A 23,210-nucleotide genomic window follows, 5' to 3' on the forward strand; every position below is an offset into this window, starting at 1 on the left:
GCAGAACTTGGAATCGGACATGAGCGAGCTCACAAGATCATCCACGACATTCTTCGATACAGGAAGGTGTCAGCACGATGGGTGCTCCGCCAACTAACCTCGACACATATGGAACAACTCATGGCGTTCGGCCTGGAACAGCTCGTGCGTTCCCATGAATATGGCAATGTCCTTCTGTTTCGGATTGTGACGGGGGGTGAAACGTGGATCCACCTTTACACAACCGAATCGAATGCCACATCCATGGAGCGGAAGCATCCGTCATCACCTATCCGAAAGAAGTTCAAAAGCACTCCGTCTGCAGGTAAAGTGCTACTCACCGTTTCCTGGGACGCCAAAGGAGTTTTGCTGCTTGACTTTCTGGAGGATGCAACCATCAATGCTGCGCAATACTGTGCCACTCTGTCGAAATTGAAAAAGGTGATTCGGAAAGAGCGGCCTGGCCTTCTCAGATCTGGCGTTCTGCTGTTGGATGACAATGCTATACCACGCAAGGTCACGGCAACGCAAAACCATATTGCAACTCTTGGTTGGGAGCGCCTACACCATCCGCCTTACAGTCCGGATCTCGCACCAAGTGACTTACATCTGTTTCCTGCTTTGAAGACTCTCGGCAGAAGGCGCTTTGGCAGCAGTGCTGACGTCAAACAAGCCGTTCAACGCTCATTGCGTATGCAACGCCCTGATTTTTTTCCTGGAAGGCTTTTTGAAGCTTATTAAGCGGTATGACTAATGTCTCAATGTACTTGGAAATTATGTAGAAAAATAACGATATGTCTTATTTTTAATGTCTCATTCTCGTTTTTATTCCTTTCACACACAACTTCGGCCACAGTCGACAGAGGAAACTTATTTTCCAACTCCCCCACGTACATGCGCCGTACGTGTGTCTGATTAGCAATCGTTCCCTGCCAGGTAACGTTCCTATCGCCTGGACGGGCTTAATTCGATAGTAGGTCGGTGATCATAATGCTCTGCCTAATCCGGCTAAGAATAAGTGCATTGTCTGGCACACTTTTATGACTGACGGTGTAACTTATGCTATATAACGAATGCATGGGTTTTATTATTTGGCGCCATTGATTTCATCGCCTAGTATTGTGAAACTGATGATGGAACACGTACTGAAATAAGTTCAATCAATAAAAAACCTCAATCAGCAGCTCTGAGAGGTACATCTACATTTACATCTACATACATACTCCGCAATCCACCATACGGTGCGTGGCGACGGTACCTCGTACCACAGCTAGCATCTTCTCTCCCTGTTCCACTCCCAAACAGAACGAGGGGAAAATGACTGCCTATATGCCTCTGTACGAGCCCTAATCTCTCTTATCTTATGTTTGTGGTCTTTCCGCGAAATATAAGTTGGCGGCAGTAAAATTGTACTGCAGTCAGCTTCAAATGCTGGTTCTCTAAGTTTCCTCAGTAGTGATTCACGAAAAGAATGCCTCCTTTCCTCCAGAGACTCCCACCCGAGTTCCTGATGCATTTCCGTAACCCTCGCGTGATGATCAAACCTACCAGTAACAAATCTAGCAGCCCGTCTCTGAATTGCTTCTATGTCCTCCCTCAATCCGACTTCACAGGGATGCCAAACGCTCGATCAGTACTCAAGAATAGGTCGTATTAGTATTTCATAAGCGGTCTCCTTCACAGATGAACCACATCTTCCCAAAATTCTACCAATGAAACGAGGACGACTATCCGCCTACCCCACAACTGGCATTACATGCATGTCCCACTTCATATGGCTCTGCAATGTTACGCCCAAATATTTAATCAACGTTACTGTGTCAAACGCTACACTACTAATGGAGTATTCAAACGTTACAGTATTCTTTTTCCTATTCATCTGCATTATTTTACATTTATCTATACTTAGAGATAGCTGCCATCCTCTACACCAATCACAAATCCTGTCCAAGTCATCTTGTATCCTCCTACAATCACTCAACGACGACACCTTCCCGTACACTACAGCATCATCAGCAAACAGCCGCACATTGCTATCCACCCTATCCAAAATATCATTTATGTAGATAGAAAACAACAGCGGACCTAACACACTTCCCTGGGGCACTCCAGATGATACCCTCTCCACCGATGAACACTCACCATCGAGGACAACGTACTCGGTTCTATTACTTAAGAAGTCTTCGAGCCACTCACCTATTTGGGAACCAATCCCGTATGCGATCACCTTATTTAGTCTGCAGTGGGGCACCGAGTCAAACGCTTTCCGGAAGTCAATGAATATGGCATCCGTCTGATACCCTTCATCCATGGTTCGCAAGGTATTATGTGAAAAAAGGGCGAGTTGCGTTTCGCAGGAGCGATGGTTTCTAAAGCCGTGCTGATGCATGGACAGCAACGTCTCTGTCTCAAGGAAATTCATAATATTCGAACTGAGAATATGTTCGAGAATCCTGCAACAAACCGATGTTAAGGATATTGGTCTGTAATTTTGAGGATCCGTCCTTCTACCCTTCTTATATACAGGCGTCACCTGCGCTTTTTTCCAGTCGCTGGGGACTTTACGTTGGGCAAGAGATTCGCGATAAATGCAAGCTAAGTAAGGAGCCAATGCAGCAAAGTACTCTCTGTAAAACCGAATTGGAATCCCATCAGGACCTGGCGATTTATCTATTTGCAACCCAGGTAAATGTGACGTTCGCCGAATATTTACGACAACAATATGGGGCAACACCTTAAAATAATGTTCGATGTTCTCGGTAAATCCAGTCTGGTAAGGGTCATAAACCGCGCAGAATAGGATCTCATGCGTGGTTTAGGCAGTCTACTTAGTAGATTCATTGCACTTCCTGCTAATAGGACGCAAAATACTTTTCGTCTTTCGCACAACACTGTGTCGTAAGAAATTGAAAGTCGTGAATCGTGACGACCAGTCACTGTCTCCCCTCCATCGGAGCGGCGCGAGGCTTCGGCCATTCCTTGGCCGCTGGTGCTGACCCCTCGCTACGCGCTAGAGCGGCGCGCCGGTGGTGACGCTCGAGTTGCGCCTCCGCTCCTTGAAGTCTCAGTCAAGGGCCTTCGGAAACTGCTGTCGCCCGTGGGTCTCGGGTATCGACCGGGCCATCGGCGCTCTTGTGTGCCGCCGCTGCCACCGCCGCCGCCGCCGACGCCGCCTCCGCCCCTGCGGCTGCCGCCTCGTGAATAATGTCGCGGCCCGAGCTAGCTGCGCGGCCGCAGGTGTCCGCTCGCACACGGCGGCCGGCCTTCCCTCCTTTCCGGAAGAAGCTCTGCTTACAAAAGTCACGGGGACCGCCCCCTCTCGACCAGTTTAACATCAAAGCCCTTTCAGGCGCCAGGTCATCTTTATCCCTGCCGGATTTATAATACGCGTTGCTCGCAGTAGAAAGACATCCGCCAGCTTTTCTCTCCTGGCTTTCTGCTGCCTTTCACTCCTCGTCCAATGCTAACGTTGCGTCTAAGGCGGACCACGTTTTTTCCTGTCAAAGCTGGATTTTTACTTTACTCACTTTTTTTTTTCTTTTCCAACTTATCTGTTGTCTGTGTCTACCTCGTACCTTCGAAGTACAAGACGGCTAGACGACCGGGGTCTCAAATAATCCGATTGGGAAAAAGGCAGCTGTTTCCTTCTACATCACATAAAAAGCATGCTATCGCCAACGGGCGTAAATCAACGGGGTTGGACTTAATGTGTACTTTCCTTACAGCATTCTACCATATAAATTATTCTTCACTTCCAGCAAGAGTGTGTTTCGGGAACGTATGCGCTCATCTTCAGGTTTCGTCAAGGACACTGTTCCACAAATAACCGTCTCCCATCGTCACCTGCCCTCGTCTAATTTTGAAGTTCCTATCCAGTGGTCTAAGGACATGCAGTAGCTCCGTATCCTTCATACCAAACACACCTCCTTCTGAGTATCAGCGACTGCAGACTTTTTCAAAGCGTTCTAGCACAGTGGGTAATAGAATGACCGTGCCTCTACATCATGCAGCCATAGACTCGGCGACCAGTGGTAGGAACAACCCGTGTTCTCTATTAATGTTCAACAATCGCTATGTCTAATGAAACAAAATATATTTCTTTGAATCCATTCAGTGACAGAACGTCACATTAAATGAGAAATACTCTGCTCTACGTGTTATTGAACGCAGAGTTTCGGTAGATAATTTTAAAACTATGGCAGCCACAGCTAAAGTCGTTATACATAACTGATTGTCCAACTGTTGTAGTATAACAGATATTTAGATACAGGTACTGAAACTATTAAAATGTAAAACTGAATGAGAAGTCCAAAAGTTCTCTGTAGCTGCATTTATTTAAGTCGGTTGTAGCTACAGAAATCGGTCTCGCAACTTGTAAGTCGCATATTCTGGTGAATATAAATGCTATGACATATGGTATACGGAGTAGTTACAGAATGCCGCAGAATAACAGTTAGTGAAGCTAGGCCAAGTTCTAAGCCTTTCTCAGTTGATGGTACCATCATCTATTATGAGTGTCCAGTCTGTGTTAGGATCACGAACTTTCGTAACTTTGACGATTACAATCTGTTCTTGTTGGCCTATGTTAAGCAACAGACGATGACCCTCGTAAAATATTGCGTCCGGAAGCAGACACACTTATGTGTGTTTGTCATCAACATCATAGTAACCCTAGCAGCTAACAGCACAAGATATGTGTGTGCCCAGCGTGTTGTTAGAGCCTGTGTGGTGGATCGTGTACGCGTACTAAGGCTGTTAAGGAAACTGAACTAACGCGGGCAACACCAGATACTGGACCTGAATACCGGCCATACAGGTTTAATTTTCCACTGCTTTCCCCTCGGCAGAAGAAAAATGTCGGTTATCTCTTTGAAGCCGACACGGCCGACTTTCTGCCTCGCTCTGTGTGTGTTCTTCGTCTATAACAACATCCTCATCGGGATTTTAAAACCATCTATTTCCTCTTTTCCCATTCTGGTCTGATAGAATATTTACGTACTTCTGGCATCTTTCTTGTTCGCCCACCGAACTAAAAGCTATTCGAATTTTCTCATTCGGAAAACATCATTTTTTAGAAAAAATTATCTTAGGTGAAAAAGCCTTTGTTAAAAGGTGCAGCCCTAAAGCTTCTACATCCTTAGAAAAAGTTTTATTCAAGTTTCACCAAAAGCTGTTGATAAAATAAACCTAGTTTATTACACAATAAGACAAACGTGAAACTCGAGATTGATCTAATAAAACGAATTGAACATCTATTTGTGGTAATGGGCATTATTTGATTTCATTTATCTGTTTGAATAAAGTACTGGTGTATTTTAGGTATCTGAGCAGTAACAGCAGGAACTATTTAAGCTATATTTACGGTAACAGTCTGGTTACTGACTAGTCTCCCATCATGAGTTATGTTCACACCACTACGATTATTACAATGCGTCTTCGTGGTGTCTGGAAATGAGAGGTGCTTTCTGTTGAACTACGACGGTTCTGTGTCTAATCTCTCTCAATAAATTAGCTGCCATGTTTTTGCGACAGTTTTGCTAACGAGGTAAATTCTGTAACACATAATCACACCAGATACCTGATATGATGATAAATCTCTATTTACAGCTAAGTAAGTGAGGCGCTCTTGGTTTTACCAATATCACTCCATGTTACATATTTATTGCTTCTGTATTTTATTTTAAAGTGGAACTGTTACATCAGGATTAATTTTCTAAGGACCCGATATAAGGAAAGCCCAGTAAGTGGCGCTTTATTGTATTAGGTGTAGAGCTTCTGTAATCTGGGGTACACTTAAGAACTGATTCGTATCCTTTAATAGGAATTCACGCAAACAATATTTTTTACTACAGTTATGTGTAAGGACGTGAATATATTTCTTCTTCCTTTCTCTTCGGCTTACTCCTTTAAATCTAATTGAAGTATCACACAGAATGTTAATACTAGTTTAGACATCTCATAACATTCTAACAACCATCAACGTATAAGGAGTGCGACCGATGTTTATTGGTTTGAGATGTAAATTGAGAACTTCTGTAACAGGGAAACTGTTGACGGACGGGTTGTACTGAAGATAGAATTCTCTCATATATCTGAGGACAGCGCACCTCGTAATATTATTTCAATTAAATTGAGTATGAGGCTATTTTCCTTTCGGAAGTATGTGCAAAACTGGCGTTACGTGAGTTTCATATGACTGTTCTGCTAATGATTGTCAATCGAGTTGCTGTGGCTAATTTGTATTCAGATTTATATTTCCTTACAATGTTTCTAGTTAACTTCAAGTTCAGTACCTCCTCATTAGTTGCGTGATATACCTATCTAATTTTCAGCATTCTTCTGTAGCACCGCATTTCCAACGCTTCTATTCCCTTCTTGTCCAGACTGTTCATCGACCATGTTTCACTTCCATACATGGCAACACGCCATAATAAAGCTTTCAGAAACGACTTCCTGACACTTAAATCTATACTCGATGATAACAAATTTCTCTTCTTCAAAAACGCTTTCCTTGCCATCGCCAGTCTACATTTTATAACCTCTCTACTTCGACCATCGTCAATTATTTTGCTGCCCAAATAACAAATATTCATCTACCTTGTTGTGTCTCATTTCCTAATTTAATTTCCTCAACGTCACCTCATTTACCCTAGTTTTGATTTTTTTTATGCTCATTTTATATCTTCGTTTCAAGACACTGTCCATTCCGTTCAACTGTTCTTCCAAGTTCTTTGTTGCCTCTGACAGAATTACAATGTCATCGGAAACCTCGTTTTTATTTCTTCAAAGTGTTTAAATGTGTGTGCATTCCCAAGGGATTAAACTGCTGAGGTCATGGGTCCCTAGACTTACACACTACTTAAACTAAATTACGCTAAGCACAACACATACCCATGCCCGAGGGAGGATTCGAACCTCCGTCGGGAGGTGGCGCGCGATTCGTGACATGGCACCACTAACCGCGAGGCCACTGCGTGCGGCTTTTGTTTCTTCTCCATGGATGCCCAAATAATCATCCCATCCTGCCATGTTTCACTCTTGGGGCGTAAACTCGCCCAGAATTTGGCAACAGTTTGCTGCAAGGCCCATCCGACCAATTTACTTTCTTCCATTGTTGCACAAGCCAGGTGTTGCAGCTTCGATACCACTCTTTGCTGTTACAGCATTTTGCATCACTATTGAGTGGTTTTGAAATTATAGCTCGCTCAACAATAATTCCCTGTTTACGGAGCTCGCATAGTGTTGTTTTAGTGCTGACAAGGTTTGAGAGTGCGACATTCAGATCTGCGGTGATTTTTACAGCTATCGTCCTCTTATTTTTGGGCACTACCCTCTCTTTAATGACCATCAGTCCCACTTTCGTCCACATTATTAGTTAGCGCACGATGGCGCTTACAGCATGTAGAGATCATTGCACAGGTGCTGCTAGTGGTCAAAGACTGCAGTGAAACCTGAAGGCTTGGCTAGCAACTGCAATTATGTTGAAGCTGCATTTCTTACGGCGTTTCCATATTTTTTCCAATCCCTTTAAATATCATTTCACAGTTAAAAAAAAACAGAAAATAGAAAACATAATCAAGGCAGCGGTAAATATTTCTGAGACGTGCACTATAAATTACTTAGGGAATACTTCTGCTAAGAAAATTCATCAAATTAATAATTCAAAATATTTTTCTTTTGTACTTTAAGACGGAAGGTAATTCATGCATAGTAGAGTTGGTTACGTATTATGTGCGAAGTGGAAATTATAGCTAGTCAATTCCTCTCCACCCAGACAGACAGGTCTTAAATCCAGTCCCAAACAATATACAAGTAACTGAACGGCCATTTAATGCTACTAATCTGTAATAATAATGGATATACAACGAAAACTTGTCATATGCTGCAAGTCTGTAATATATGTAAGAAAAGGCATACTATTAATTTCGTTTTCTAATGAAGGCAACGAAATCAAATAAACTTGTCAGAGGAGGGAATGTCGCTCGATCCTGACCTTAAAAGTTCCAAAAAGAAACGGGAGCAATATGGTCCCATTGAAAACCATAGAATCGTGCTGAATCCGCAGCCACAGACATTATAATTATATTGTCACAACGATGAGTGCCATTGACAACGTATTTCAGATAGATTCCGTATTTTTGGATTTCAGGAAGGCTTTTGACATTCTCTCACACAAGCCGCTCGTAGTGAAATTGCGTGCTTATGGAATATCGTCTCAGTTATGTGACTGGATTTGTGATTTCCTGTAAAAGAGGCCACAGTTCGTAGTAACTGACGGTAAGTAACAGAGTACAACCGAAGTGATTTCTGGTGTAACCCAAGGTAGTGTTATAGGCCCTTTGTTGTTCCTTATCTACGAGGTGCATTCAAGTTCTAAGGCCTCTGATTTTTTTTCTCCGGACTGGAAAGAGATAGAAACATGCGCATTGTTTTAAAATGAGGCCGCGTTCATTGTCAATACGTCCCAGAGATGACAGCACTGTACGGCAGATGGAATTTTACCGCCAGCGGCGAGAATGAGAACTGTTTTAAATACTTAAAATGGCGACGTTTTCCTTACTTGAACAGCGTGCAATCATTCGTTTTCTGAATTTGCGTGGTGTGAAACCAACTGAAATTCATCGACAGTTGAAGGAGACATGTGGTGATGGAGTTATGGATGTGTCGAAAGTGTGTTCGTGAGTGTGACAGTTTAATGAAGGCAGAACATCGTGTGACAACAAACCGAAACAACCTCGGGCTCGCACAAGCCGGTCTGACGACATGCTCGAGAATGTGGAGAGAATTGTTTTGGGGGATCGCCGAATGACTGTTGAACAGATTGCCTTCAGAGCTGGCATTTCTGTGGGTTCTGTGCACACAATCCTACATGACGGCCTGAAAATGCGAAAAGTGTCATCCAAGTGGGTGCCACGAATGCTGACGGACGACCACATGGCTGCCCGTGTGGCATGTTGCCAAGCAATGTTGACGCGCAACGACAGCATGAATGGGACTTTCTTTTTGTCGATTGTGACAATGGATGAGACGTGGATGCCATTTTTCAATCCAGAAACAAAGCACCAGTCAGCTTAATGGAAGCACACAGATTCACCGCCACCAAAAAAATTTCGGTTAATCGTCAGTGCTGAAAAAATGATGGTGTCCATGTTCTGCGACAACGAGGGCGTAATCCTTACCCATTGCATTCCAAAGGGCACTACGGTAACAGGTGCATCCTACGAAAATGTTTTGAAGAACAAATTCCTCGCTGCACTGCAACAAAAACGTCCGGGAAGGGCTGCGCGTGTCCTGTTTCACCAAGACAATGCACCCGCACATCGAGCTAACGTTACGCAACAGTTTCTTCGTGATAACTTTGAAGTGATTCCTCATGCTCCCTACTCACCTGACCTGGCTCCTAGTGACTTTTGGCTTTTTCCAACAATGAAAGACACTCTCCGCGGCCACACATTCTCCAGCCGTGCTGCTATTGCCTCAGCGATTTTCCAGTGGTCCAGTGGTCGTTTATTGACTAATAAAGTCATCAGAAGATCAAAACAAACTGCAAAACGGTTTAGAAAAGATATCTGAATGGTGCGAAAAGTGGCAGTTAACCCTAAATAACGAAAAGTGTGAGGTCATCTACATTAGTGCTAAAAGGAACTCGTTCCACTTCGGTTACACGATAAATCAATCTAATCTAAAAGCGGTAAATTCAGCTAAATATCTAGGTATTACAATTATGAAGAGCTTAAATTGGAAGGAACACAGAAAATGTTGTGGAGAAGGCTAACCAAACACTGCGTTTTATTAGTAGGACACTTAGAAAATGTAACACAGCTACTAAGGAGACTGCCTATACTACGCTTGTCCGTCCTCTTTTAGAATACTGCTGCGCCGTGCGGGATCCTTAAGAAATAGGGCTGAGGAAGTACATCGAAAAAGTTAAAAGAAAGGCAGCACGTTTGTATTATCGCGAAACTTGGGAGGGAGTGTAACAGAAGTGATACAGGGTTTGGGCTGGGAATCATTAAATGAAAGGCGTTTTTCGTTGCGACGGAATCTTTTCACGAAATTTCAATCACCAACTTTCTCCTCCGAATGAGAAAATATTTTGTTGACAACGACCTACATAGGAAGGAACGATCACCACGATAAAGTAAGGGAAATAAGAGCTCATACAGAAAGATGTAGGTGTTCATACTTACCGCGCGCTGTACGAGATTGGAATGATAGAGAATTGTGAAGGTGGTTAGATGAACCCTCTGCCAGGCACTTGAATGTTATTTGTGGAGTATCCGTGTAGATGTATATGATCACTGAACATCACGCGTTCTTTGTTTTAGCCAAATTTTATTACCAGTAACGGTATGGCACCACGAAATACAGTATTTTATGGTATTCGTATCTTTTCCTTTTAAGTGAGTCAACCAGGGAGGCATAAAGTAGCCTATAATCAGAATTATTCAAATGATAGTTGCACATTTCCTGAGGCAGGGAATCAATAACGGTTGTTCTGACTGGCAGTGAATTTTCCCCGATAGAGCGGTGTTAAGCAAGGAAATGTGAGAAATACATAAACTGAAATCCTTATGCAGAATGAAAAATTCATTCATAATGCGAAAGTTGCCTACTCTGATCTTTTGTAGGTATGTTTTCATACTTTTAAGTTTCACATCAAAAATCAATCTGCAAACCGCTTCGCGGCAAGACGGGACAAGCTGTTGGTAATGTACTCACTTCTAAGACTCTAGAATTCCATTACAAGGAACAAAACTCAACTTCTAGAAGGACTGCTTCATTGGATATTTCTCTTAATGCCAAAAACATATGAGAATACGCCATACAGTAAAGTCTCCTTTCTTTGCGCACAAACACTTATGCACAAATTTGTTTCAGTGTCTTCAGCTTTTGAAGGAATAATGTAGCTTAAGTGAGCCACTCTGGGTAATTACGTGCCATACACGGCGGCTCAGAGAAAAGCCTTCATTCATTGTTCATTCATTTATGTGTTCATTCCGTGTCATGTGTTCAGCCATTTATTGACACTTTTTATTCTATAAATCCCATCATGAAAGAATACCTTCAGGTATGTCAAATGATTCAAGATACCCCTGAATACGGAGACTTCTATTGTAAAGCACGCCAAGAATTATTACTAAAGCTAATCTATCCAATAGTTACTAGTTTTGTTGCTACAATACACTTCTCTATATTTTAGTAGAAAAACAGCCACTTGGAAAAAAATGTAAAAATGTCACTGATTTTACTCTTAAGGCATTTAATACTGTTTTCGCCTACAGCGTCAAACAATGCACTTATGCGACTTTACACGACACTCTGGCAGCTGTGTTTATGGAGATAAATATTTCTTTAATACAAAATCAGAATTAAATTGTAGAAGTAATGACTGATTAGGTACTTTGTCATTAATTATCCCTTGATTTCAGAATACTGCCTCTTGTCTACCGGCCAGTGTTCTTAGACTTTAGCCTTGACTCTTAAACTCCATTGTGAGTCAGGATTAGGTACTTATTTATGACGATTATTTCTACTTCTGGTGTTGAGGAGAGCATCATTTGGTCCTTTTCTTAAGTGGAACGAGATACGTATTTTAACGGCATTGGAAAACTCTTGAAAAATTCGAGCTCAGTACTATAGCCTGTCATAAAATGCTTCATAAAATTCACAGATTTAGTTAAGTTTTATCGTTTTGACTGTCACTTCCTGCACAAGAGTTGTGAGCCCATTTGTGACACGAACTCTAACCCCCAACCTCCAGTCGACCATGATTATAAATCGTTGCGGTGAAGACACGCAGCGTCGTTCCCGTCTGCTCCACTTTCAATAGTCGTTTAATATTAGTTGAGTTTTTCTTGTTGATGTGCCTTTTCTAGGAATAAATTACTCCTTTCCCTCTAGCTCACACTTTCATTTCTCATAAACATTTGGAATTGCAACAACGTGTTGAGGAGAAACTTGGGGAGATGTTGAGGAACCTGGTTATGATGCTGTAAATACGGTCAACTCGGGACCTCGTGCCAGGATCCGTCATCAGATGAAGCAAGAATATAGAGGCCTACGCAACTGTGCTAAAACTTCTTTTTTGCCCTAATTTATACGACATAGAGAATCAGGTACGCTTATGGTTAAGGGAACTATAAACTAACTTCTAGCGAATCAGGAGGCGCTTAGAACAACTATGTCAAATGTGCGTACCGTAAATTGGCTATCGACTGCTGACGCCGGCCGCGGTGGCCGAGCGGTTCTAGGCGCTTCAGTCCGGAACCGCGCTTCTGCTACGGTCGCAGGTTCGAATCCTGCCTCGGGAATGGATGTGTAAGATGTCCTTAGGTTGGTTAGGTTTAAGTAGTTCTAAGTTCTAGGGGTCGGATGAGCTCAGATGTAAAGTCCTATAGTGTTCAGAGCCATATGAACCATTTGAACTGCTGACGATGGTCTTCACAATTTTTTATTTGAGGATTTGGAGTAACTGGTACAGAGGAAGTGGAAACAAAATCCTCCAATAGCTACAAATGTTAGGAACAATAAAGCTGCTAAAGCTTGACATTGGATGGTATGGGGTAATATATAGTGACTTTGCACAGCATGGAACACTATTAATATTCTGCAGAGCCGGCAGGAGTGGCCGAGCGGTTCTCGGCGTTACAGTCTGGAACCGCGCGATCGCTACGGCCGCAGGTTCGAATCCTACCTCGGGCATGGATGTGTGTGACGTCCTTAGGTTAGTTAGGTTTAAGTAGTTCTAAGTTTTAGGGGACTGATGACCTCAGCAGTTAAGTCCAATAGTGCTCAGAGCCATTTGAACCATTTTTGAATATTCTGCAGAACAGTAAAGAACATTTGACAGGCGGGCGTAGAACATAACTGTATACGGGGCAATGATGTAGCCCCAAAGTAAGGAAACTGAGAGAAAATTACAACAGTGAGACTGGGCTCTATCAGAAGACGTTTGCAGTTAATGAGGCAAGATAGTATACGAAATGATTACATACAGGAACAAATAGAGGTAACGTTTTCCGTAACAAAAGCTTTATATAACAGAGGGCCTTTGTAGTTCGGGCATTTACCTTAAGCAGCCAAGGAAGATTTAAAATTGAGAGTCACGCGGGAGGACGTGAAGTTGAGCGCTGTGTCCCGATAATACAAGTCAGGGTCACTAGTATCTAATGTCTTTAATTCATAGTGGTTGCAAGGCCAAAATAGTATCTGTTCATTGAGACATGTCCAGAAGGCAAATCAGCGCGTAGATATTTACAGAGATTAAGTGACAAAATTATCTTCCTGTCTGCATACAATCCTTTGCCGAAAACTCTTCAATATCTTGAAGCGTTCTCAGAATAGGAGGGTTGGCTTAAGCGCCTCATCTTGTATGTGTACGTCAACTGATGTATAGGTATGCGAAACTGAAAGAACTGACTGTGCAGAAAGTTTGTTGATGCTCATGAATATAGAAGTACCATCTAAAAATGACATTTAAGTCCATACAGTCGTTCATTGAAGCTCATTATGTTTTATTCTTGACAAAATTACTTTGGTTGTTGGGAAGCAACGTTTTAAATTTCAAGAAAACCCGACACAAGCACTCTTTGTGACCTGTTCAGGAACTTGAGAAAGGTGAATGGTAAATTCACGCTTTTATTTTTCGAATATAAACTTCAGTGTGCTGTTCATATCCTGTTTTACCTGGCTAGAAAAACATCCGCATGAGCACGCATTCGGCTCTGTGCTGCGCAGGCGGCTACAGTTTGCCACAGGAGGTCCCCATTAGGTGACGCCACTCGGCACACGCGTTATGTGGCCGTGTTTCAGGGCGGCCCCTGGCGGGTGCTCTTTCACAGGCCTGGCGTTTAAAGCCACGCCGGCGGACAAGTTATACGCCCGCCGCAACCCCGGGGCCGTATCTGGCGCAGTGACAAGGTGTAACGGCGTTCTTTACGACCATTAGCCGTGCCGCCGGGATTAGGAGCGCAGATGGCATCTGCGACACGCGACCGAGCCGCCGCTTCCACCAGCGCAGCGCAGGGCTGGCCGACTCCTGTGTCGGCTCTGATATGACACCAGCGTTGACTTCGTTCTATGAGAAGGGTTGCGGCAGCAAGATTACGTTGAGGTTAGTAACTAACTGCAGTTTGTGGGGGCAGAAACACTTGTCAGCTTCGCTATGAATAACTAATTATATAACCCAGCTAATCACAGTACTCGTGTTTAACAAAAGCCAGAATAATATTTACTTGTACTCTAATAAACAAGTAAACATGAACTGTATATCAAATACCAGCTCAGTAAAATTCTTAAAACTTAGAAGATACTTTACAGTGACAAGGAGAGAGAAAGATAAATAGTGATGCCAACACATAATTAACTCTACAGGCTTAAGGAGCAATTATGAACGAAGATAGTTAGGTACAAGTTCAGGACACCACTCCCAAGTAAAATACAAATGAAAGCTGGCCTAAGACACCCGAGAGCTTACAGTAATACCGCCAATCAACAATAGGTAGCAAGAAACTGACAGTCCGAACAATGCAGGAAAAGCTTACACAGCGATGGGATATAAGGAAGATAGTGTGGGGAACTGGCAACAAAACGACTCTTAACGTTGGAGTGTAGAACGTATGAGACCGGCGATATACCATAACACATTAGGAAAAACATCATCCACACAATTCCGAAGTTTCTAGAACCGATAAGTGCGATAACTCTCGCACACTCAGCTTAACAGTTCATGCATGCAAGTTGCTCATGAGAATAATATACAGAACAACGGCAAAGAAAATTAAGGATGTGTTAGTTGACGATCAGTTTGGCTTTAGGAAAGGTAAAAAAGAGGCTGTTATGATGTTGCGGCTAATAATAGAATCACAACTAAAGGAAAATCGAGATACGCTCATAGGATTTATCGACCGGAAGAAGAGTTCGATAGTGTCAAGATGTTCGAAATTCTGAGAAAAATAGGGGTAAAGCTATAGGGAAAACGGGATACTATACAACAAGTACAAGGACGCAGAGGCAACAATAATAGTGTAGGACCAAAAACGAAGTGCAAATTTGCAAGAGTGGGATTAGAATTCAAGGTGAAAGAATATCAGTGATACGATTCGCTGATGATATTACTATCCACAGTGAAAGTGAAAAAGTATTACAACATCCGCTGAATGGAATGAACAGTATGTTGAGTACAGAATATGGATTAAGAGTAAACCGAAGAAAGAAGAAAGTAACGAGAAGTAGCAGAAATTGTAACAGCGAGAAACTTAATGTCAGTACTGTTTATCACAAAGTAGGTGAAGTTAAAAATTCTGCTACCTAGGCAACTATATAACCCTTGAACTCGGAACAGACTAGCACTGGCAAAAAGTGCCATTCCTGGCCAAGATAAGTTTACTAATTCTAAACATAGCCCGTTATTTGAAGAAGAAATTTCCGAGAATTACTTGTGGATCACCGCATTGTGTGAAACGTGGACTGCGGGAAAAAAATTGAAGTATTTGATATGTGATGCTACAGAAGAGTGCCGAAAATTAGGTGGAGTGATAATGTAAGGAATAATGAAATTCTCCACAGAATCGGTTAGGAAAGGAATATACAGGAACACTGACTAGAAGATGGGGCAGGATGGTAGGGCAGCTGTTAAGATATCAGGGAATATCTTCCATGGTATTAGAGGACACTGTAGAGTGTAAAAACTATAGAGGAGGACAGAGATTGAAATGGATCCAACAAATAACTGAGGACGTAGGTTGCAAGGTTGCAAGTGCTAGTTTGAGATGAAGAGGTTTGCATAGAACAGTAATTCGTGGTGAGCCGCATCAAACTAATCAGAATACCGACGCCCCCCCCCCCCCCCCAAAAAAAAAAGAAAAAGAAAAAAAAAGGCTCCCTTCAGATTCATATGCATGTAGTAAAAGGTGACAGACAACGAATAGCTAGTAGGACAGGGACGGTCCTATAAAACGTGAGTCATGGCTGTTGTACGTCACAAATGATAACGAACAGGGTGATTATCTATGAAATGAAACAACGGGCCACATTAACTCATTTTTATTATAAAGTTCGCTATAAACATACGCACGTGTTCGATCTCGAGAAATGCATAGAGAGCTAAAACTGATAATTATTGACGTGGAGCAGTACCAATAAAACGACTCAATATCCCAGCAAAGAATGTATGGGACAGAACGATAATTAGTGAGTGTCAGTAAGAAAAATCCCCATTGGACGCTTAGAGATTTTCTGAATCACCCAGAGAATGAAAATCTACCACATTCGAATAATATAATTGATTGAGTCACTGAAGAAAAGCGTAAGATTCGTGGAAAAAATCATCCCTAACAGCGCACTTACAAATACTCGATAATTTTCATACTTCACTCAGGCAAGCAACAATTTCTCGCCATATTCTGCAATCAGTGACCACTGTGATCTTCTGCAGACTGCAACACATCAGCTGCCTATAGCAAGAATAGGCCTTCGCTTTATCTGCAGGTGCTGTCCTCTCTTCTGTGTCCCTAAGTCAAGTGCATCGGTTCTCATCTCCAGCCAAACTGTCCCTAACCAACACACTTCTCCTCTATACACGCTTGCACAATTCTCATATGCCAATGAAAAATACTCTGAAAAATGCTGTCCAATGATATTTTTGCCAACAAGGTACCAATCTCCCCGCCTAGCAAATGTTTTACAATGTTAACCAATCGTTTCACTCGCACACATGCCGTTCCTAAACAATTATAAGACGCTCTCCCACTCTTCAGCTAAGTTTTATGCTTTTGCCAATACACTAGTCCACATGTCTGCATTTCTCGGAGACTGACATCCTGAATACCACTTTTCTGCTATTTTTAAGACTAATTGACGATGAGTACTCTCACAACTTTTTAGACAAGAAGTTGTTCATCCTGTGTAAGGATGTGCCAGAAGGTTAGCCCATCATTTTTCAGAGAAAAAGTTATTCATATCCACAATGTAGCTCAGCCACTTCTCACAGAACGCAGAGATCTCTGAAGTTAAAATTTTTTGGGTTGCTAGACCACGTCATATTTCCTTCTAAAATAATCGACGTTTCGATCCCTCTGCTGGGATCTTCTTCAGGATTTTTCGGTGTCCACTATTGCTAGAAAACTGTTAGAGACCAGTGTTGCTTTCTCTCATAGATATTTCCCGGGTTTGTGTTGGAGAACCGGGGGTATCGGTTAAAAATTCTTGTGGCTACCTTTGTTGGGCGATCGTCAAAGGCTAATCTGCGTTGATGCAGAAGGGGCATTATTGGCTAAACTCTTATGGATACTCTTGGTGACCCATCTCTGTTACTGACTTCTGCATAGAAATCTTGAAAGGAAACTCGTCAACACAAAACAAAGTTCCTTTAAAATTGATTTTTTCTGTACGGCACTGCTCCAAAAAATTAATATGCTAAGTTCACAAAGCGTTCCTCACACTACGCTACACGATTTCCGTGAATATAGATCTGGACTCCATACTACCTAGAACGCCAGAATGTGGTGGCCATATCCCCAGCTTGAATAATGCCTGTGTTGCAGCACGCATTTACCACGAGCCGGTAATTTGTCCCATCCCACTCCTCTAAAAGCCAAGCTGAAACTTTCAGGGGTCAAAACCAGACACCAAGTCAGTGCAGTGGGCCCCTCTCACGACCCTGCTAAACTACAGAAAATATCACATACAAAGGGACGTTAGTAAAGGGGAGGAACTACGAGCAGTGTAGAAGTAGATCTCAGAATCCTAGCAACCACTGAAATTAGTTGTCACAACCGTTAAATATTTTTTGACTGGAGTAGAATTCTAGAGTAGTGACATAAAATCAATTATACGTGACACGTGAGATGTGTCAGTCCAGCATTGTACTGACGCCCATCAACTGCCAGGTTCAACAATTCAAACATTAGGCGAACCGACTGAGAAGTAAAACAAGTTATCCAGTTAATATAATCTTAATAATAAGAAGAAGCATAATCTGTGTGTCTGATTCACATAGAATTATCCACAACTTAATCGTACTTCAGCCAAACACAATTCGTCATTGCAGCGGTTCTACTATTAGGGCAGCAGTAAACAGGAAAACATTGAACCATCAACTTCTGGCACAGATTAAGGTGATTCTCAGCCAGAGCACAGGCGGCTGTACACTCAGCCGATTTTCTGATCACCACCAGCACGACTCTCCTCTTGTGCATCACCATTCAAGAGTCCACACCTTGGGTATCATCGATGTGTGTCTCACCAGCACAACCTTCCCAGGAATCAACACACCATGCATCCCTGACAGATGTCAGCATGTTGATAACAATTGCCAATAGCCCCTCACTCAGGCTGCCTCTCAGCTGACCATTAAACTTGCAGCTCCACTTGTACTGATCACACCCATCTCAGGTGCTTTATTGCTGTCCTTCCTTATTAACTCTCCCTGGAATGACTGACATCTCCTCCTGTTCCCATGATAGTGGAGGGCTACTACAACCCATTTCCAGCAGACAACTAGAACTTGTCTTCTCAGGTTGCTGTTACAGACTCCATGGCTCCACTGTTGCATGACTAAGTCCTGGATCACGATTCTAAAATACGACACTACTTGATTATGTTGTCAGTTGCTACCAAGACTCACCTCCCAGGTTCTACTCTGATACGAGGAACTGCCGCTGCTTGTTGTCAACTCCAGGAACCAATCACTTCAGGATGTAATAAAACCGGACAGTGCGTCTTATATGGACCAACATTGCTATCAAGAGTTTGTCCTGCCATTGATGTCCAAAAGATCCAGTGCTACCTCCAAGAGTGGCTGACTCCTGTCCACAACGGACTCCCTTCAACTGTATTTGATTACTTGGATGTTTCGAACATTTTCTGTCACGGTAGGATCACGTCAGCAGCTCTGTTGTCTGCTGCCTAGCGGGCCAAGACTTTTACTATCCCGCGTGCCGCTAAATATGGGCACAGACTTATTTACTTGTACCTCTGATGAATACATATAGACAAAAGACACAGGTCATTCCATAGAGAATATGTACAAATTTTAAACTTACACTGTTTGGTCGAAAGTATCCAGACACCTAGCTGAAAATGACAGTCAAGTACTGGAAGGTTTCGTGGGGAATGGCAGCCCATTCTTCACGGAGTGCTGCACTGAGCAGAAGTATCGAGGTCGGTCGGTGAGGCCTGGCATGAAGTTGACCTTCCAAAACATCCCAGAGGTGTTATATAGGATTCAGGTCAGGGCGCTGTGCAGGCCAGTCCATTACAGGGATATTATTGTCGTGTAACCACCGCCACAGGCTGTGCATTATGAACAGGTGCTTGATCATGTTGAAAGATGCAATCGCCATCCCCGAATTGCTCCTTAACAGTGGGGACCAAGAAGATGCTTAAAACATCTATGTGGGCCTGTGCTGTAACAGTGGCACGCAAAACAACACGGGGTGCAAGCCCCTCCATGAAAAACACGACCATACCATAACACAAGCGCCTCCGAATTTTACTGTTGGCACTACACACGCTGGTAGATGACATTCACCGGGCATTTGCCATACTCACACCCTGCCATCGGATCGCCACATTGTGTACCGTGATTCGTCACTCCACCCAACGTTTTTCCACTGTTCAATCGTCCAATGTTTACGCTTCTTACACCAAGCGAGGCGTCCATTGGCATTTACCGGCGTGAAGTGTGGCTTACGAGCAGACGCTCGACCATGAAATCCAAGTTTTCTCACCATCCGCGTAACAGTCAGGGTACTTGCAATGGATCCTGATGCAGTTTGGAATTTCAGAGTGATGGTCTGGACGGATGTCTGCCTATTACACTTTACGACCCTCTTCAACTGTCGGCAGTCTCTGTGAGTCAACAGACGATTTCAGCCTGTACGCCTTTGTGCTGCACGTGTCTCTTCACGTTTCCACTTCAGTATCGGAAACCGTGGACTTAGGTATGTTTTTGGAGTGTGGAAAACTCTCGTACAGATGTATGACACACGTGACACCCAATCACCTGACCACGTTCGATGTCCGTGATTTCCGCGGAGCGCCCCCATTTTTCTCTCTCACGATGTTTAATGTCTACTGATATGGAGTACCTGGCAGAAGGTGGAAGCACAATGCACCTAATATGACAAAGGTATGTTTCTGGGGATGTCCGGATTGTTTTCATCACATAGTGTACATAAGCCTTCTGTGATTCAGGAGGCATCAAGACGATAGTAAAATCTGTCATACGATTCCCAAAATATAATGATCAGTATCAGCGAAGGCATTAGTTTTTCTTCCTTACAACTCTTTCAAGTTACAGTGGAGGTGAGAACATATGATCTTTGACGTAACCCCATAAAATCGAAATTACAGGACCCTATTTAAGCTCAACCACCATTTCGTTCCAGGATTAAGTCTCCACTTTGATGCAGCTGTGGCATAAATCATTTCTGCAGCACATCCAGGTTCACGAAACCAGTCACAGTTCCCTCCACAAGGAAAAATGGTTCACAAACATCTGGAGAAGACGTGAAACAAAAGACGTTAACGTTGGCTGAATAACGAATGTGTCAGAATCTTGCTTGGATGTTCTATTCCATATGCTCGCACATTATGATGATTCACCTCTCCAGTTGCATCAAACGTGGTGATGTCACAGAAAAGTGTCTTCCTCCAGTAGCCGCGGCAAATCGTTGCGAAATCCAGAATGAAGCTCATTGCACTGAGTAGTCAGAACACGCAACAACTCAGACTTTTACGAAGTATGCGCCAGACAGTTGAGTGCATTGTCTGCAGTTCCGAGCTCGAGGTGTCGTTGATATCTTCAGGGTCCTGGCAAATGTTTCCCACACACACTCCAGCTTCTCTGGGCTGGTCCTGCATAACGTGTTTTCTTCGAACTACATACATACTCACTCTCACTGAACGTGTTGCACAATGCTCGGTTGTACGATTTAATGGAGATTTTACATGTGCTTTGGTACAAAATCATCACTGAACTTCACAACTGCTTCACATTTAGGGGATTGCAGGATACTAAATCCACACATTTCTCCGTTACACATCAAGCTGGGACACGTCTGTCTCCACAGTGGCGTGCTCTGCAGCTACGCGATGGCGTGTGTTACGAATCGCTGCATGATAAATGCTCCACCCTTTGATATACAGCATTTCTCAGGAGCAGTAGTGATTATTCAGGGGTGTGATAGGAACGCTCATTTGAAGCACAAAACTTCATATGAACATATGCCCCATTTCGAATTGATTCTGGCATAGGAAACATTAAGTGTACACTTGTTTTTGGGATAGAGGCGCACACGTATGTGTCTTACCCACCCAAGCTCAAAGAAATTTGATTTTAGCCCAACCTACCTCGTTGTTATCACCCTCTTTGCACTAGATCCCTTTCTGCTCTTAAACTCGCCCGCTGATCCAGTAACCATTCATGGTGTGTTGCGAGTAAAGTATTGGAAAAGATTGAGAGTGTACCGGACAGGAGCTTAGAGGTGAATGTGTTACATATACGTTTCATGCAACTGATACTTTGTAAAACGCGTGTTGTAATATTTACTGTTGTACATTTGCATATGTGTAAATCAGTGCATAAAAGATGACACTGTACATTAAATGTGTTCTGTCTAGGAAATCATTCGGAATATGGCATATGCCCATTGAAGTTATTCCCTTCAAGTGAGCGTACTGTCATGTTCGCGGTTACTGACCATTCGTACTAGGGCACTGGGTATGTCATTTTCCTTTATGGCTTGTTGCTTTCCTGCTTTCCTGCTTTCCTTCGTGCCAGGTCTCACCGACCGACATCGATACCTCTCCTCAATGCAGCACTCCGTAAAAAATGGGCTGCCATTCCCCAATAATCCTTCCGGCACCTGACTAAACGTATGCCTCAGAGAGTGGAAGCTGTCATCAAGGCTAATGGTTGGCCAACTCCATATTGAATTCCAGTGTTACCGAAGGAGGGTGCCACGAACTTGTAAGTCATTTTCAGACAGGTGTCCGGATACTTTTGATCACGTAGTGTATATAAAGGGCAATCGAAAAGTTCCAGTTCGAAGGTTGTACAATCCCCAATCGGTACGACAATCAGTCAAAATCAGAGTGAGCACTGAAGCAATCATCTCACCGACACACAAGATTGAAGATACCTGTTTGGTTAAACACCGTCCTGCTGCGTGAAGAAGACTGTATATGCCTGTTGCACACCCTCGTCCGATAGGATTTTCCGATCTTTCAAGGCCTTTTTAAATGAGCAAAGGGATGATAATCGAATGGGAGATATCAGGACCATAGGGCGGGTGCTCGAGTCTCTCTCACTTGAGTTCGTGGATCTTACGCGTTACTGGATTTACGTCTTCTGACTTTTGTCGCATCGGTACCAGCGCAGACCTTGCGTTCCATTTCGGAACGATGATTTTCAAGACATGCCACCCACACACATTCTTCATTCTCCGATGTATGTCTACCAGTGTTTGTTCTTCGGGAGCCAGGAAAATAATAAGAGCATGTTGCTGTTTTTCGGATGAATTTAGTAATAACTACTACATAGTCTTATATTCCCGCATTTACCGCACCCGAGTCGGAAAGAGATGAATGCCATACAGATCCCTTACTTTTATGTTGGTGCTTATGCGCCAGCATGAGTCGCGCGACGTTCCACGTACGCTTCAGCAACGCCCCGAAACTGATACTTGTGGATGGGCCCTCATACTTTCCATACAGATTCACGTACCCGCAATACCACCAGATGGCAATAAATACTGCTACGAACAGCGAAAATTTAGACTCATCGGGGTATCTGCTAGAAATACTAATAAAACTACGAGGTGTGGAAACAACTATAAAACAAACTCTTCTATAATTTAAGGGAATACTCAAAGAAATAAGAAGTTAATATGATTTCGCTGTGTACTGGTGACAATCAAGAGCAAGTGCAAGAAAGTAAGGCGGTTTAGGATTAACGGTCTGTCGACAGTGAGAAAGAATATCGGATGGGACACAAATGAAAATCCGCTTTGTCCTTTTATCTGCAATCATCTCATTATTTGCCTGGAAAAGCATTGAAATATATATTTAAAGAACGTCTTATTCTCTGAAATAAGCTATTGGTTGAACAAATGTTTACGGTTACGTTGAATCACAAAGATATACCATAAAATGTAGAGTGCACATACTTAACAGACTGCTGTGCGATTGCCGGTAAAAACAGAATGTGGTCCCGTTATAGTCGT

The sequence above is a fragment of the Schistocerca cancellata genome, chromosome 8 (assembly GCF_023864275.1).
Source record: "Schistocerca cancellata isolate TAMUIC-IGC-003103 chromosome 8, iqSchCanc2.1, whole genome shotgun sequence".
Taxonomy (NCBI): Eukaryota; Metazoa; Arthropoda; class Insecta; order Orthoptera; family Acrididae; genus Schistocerca; species Schistocerca cancellata.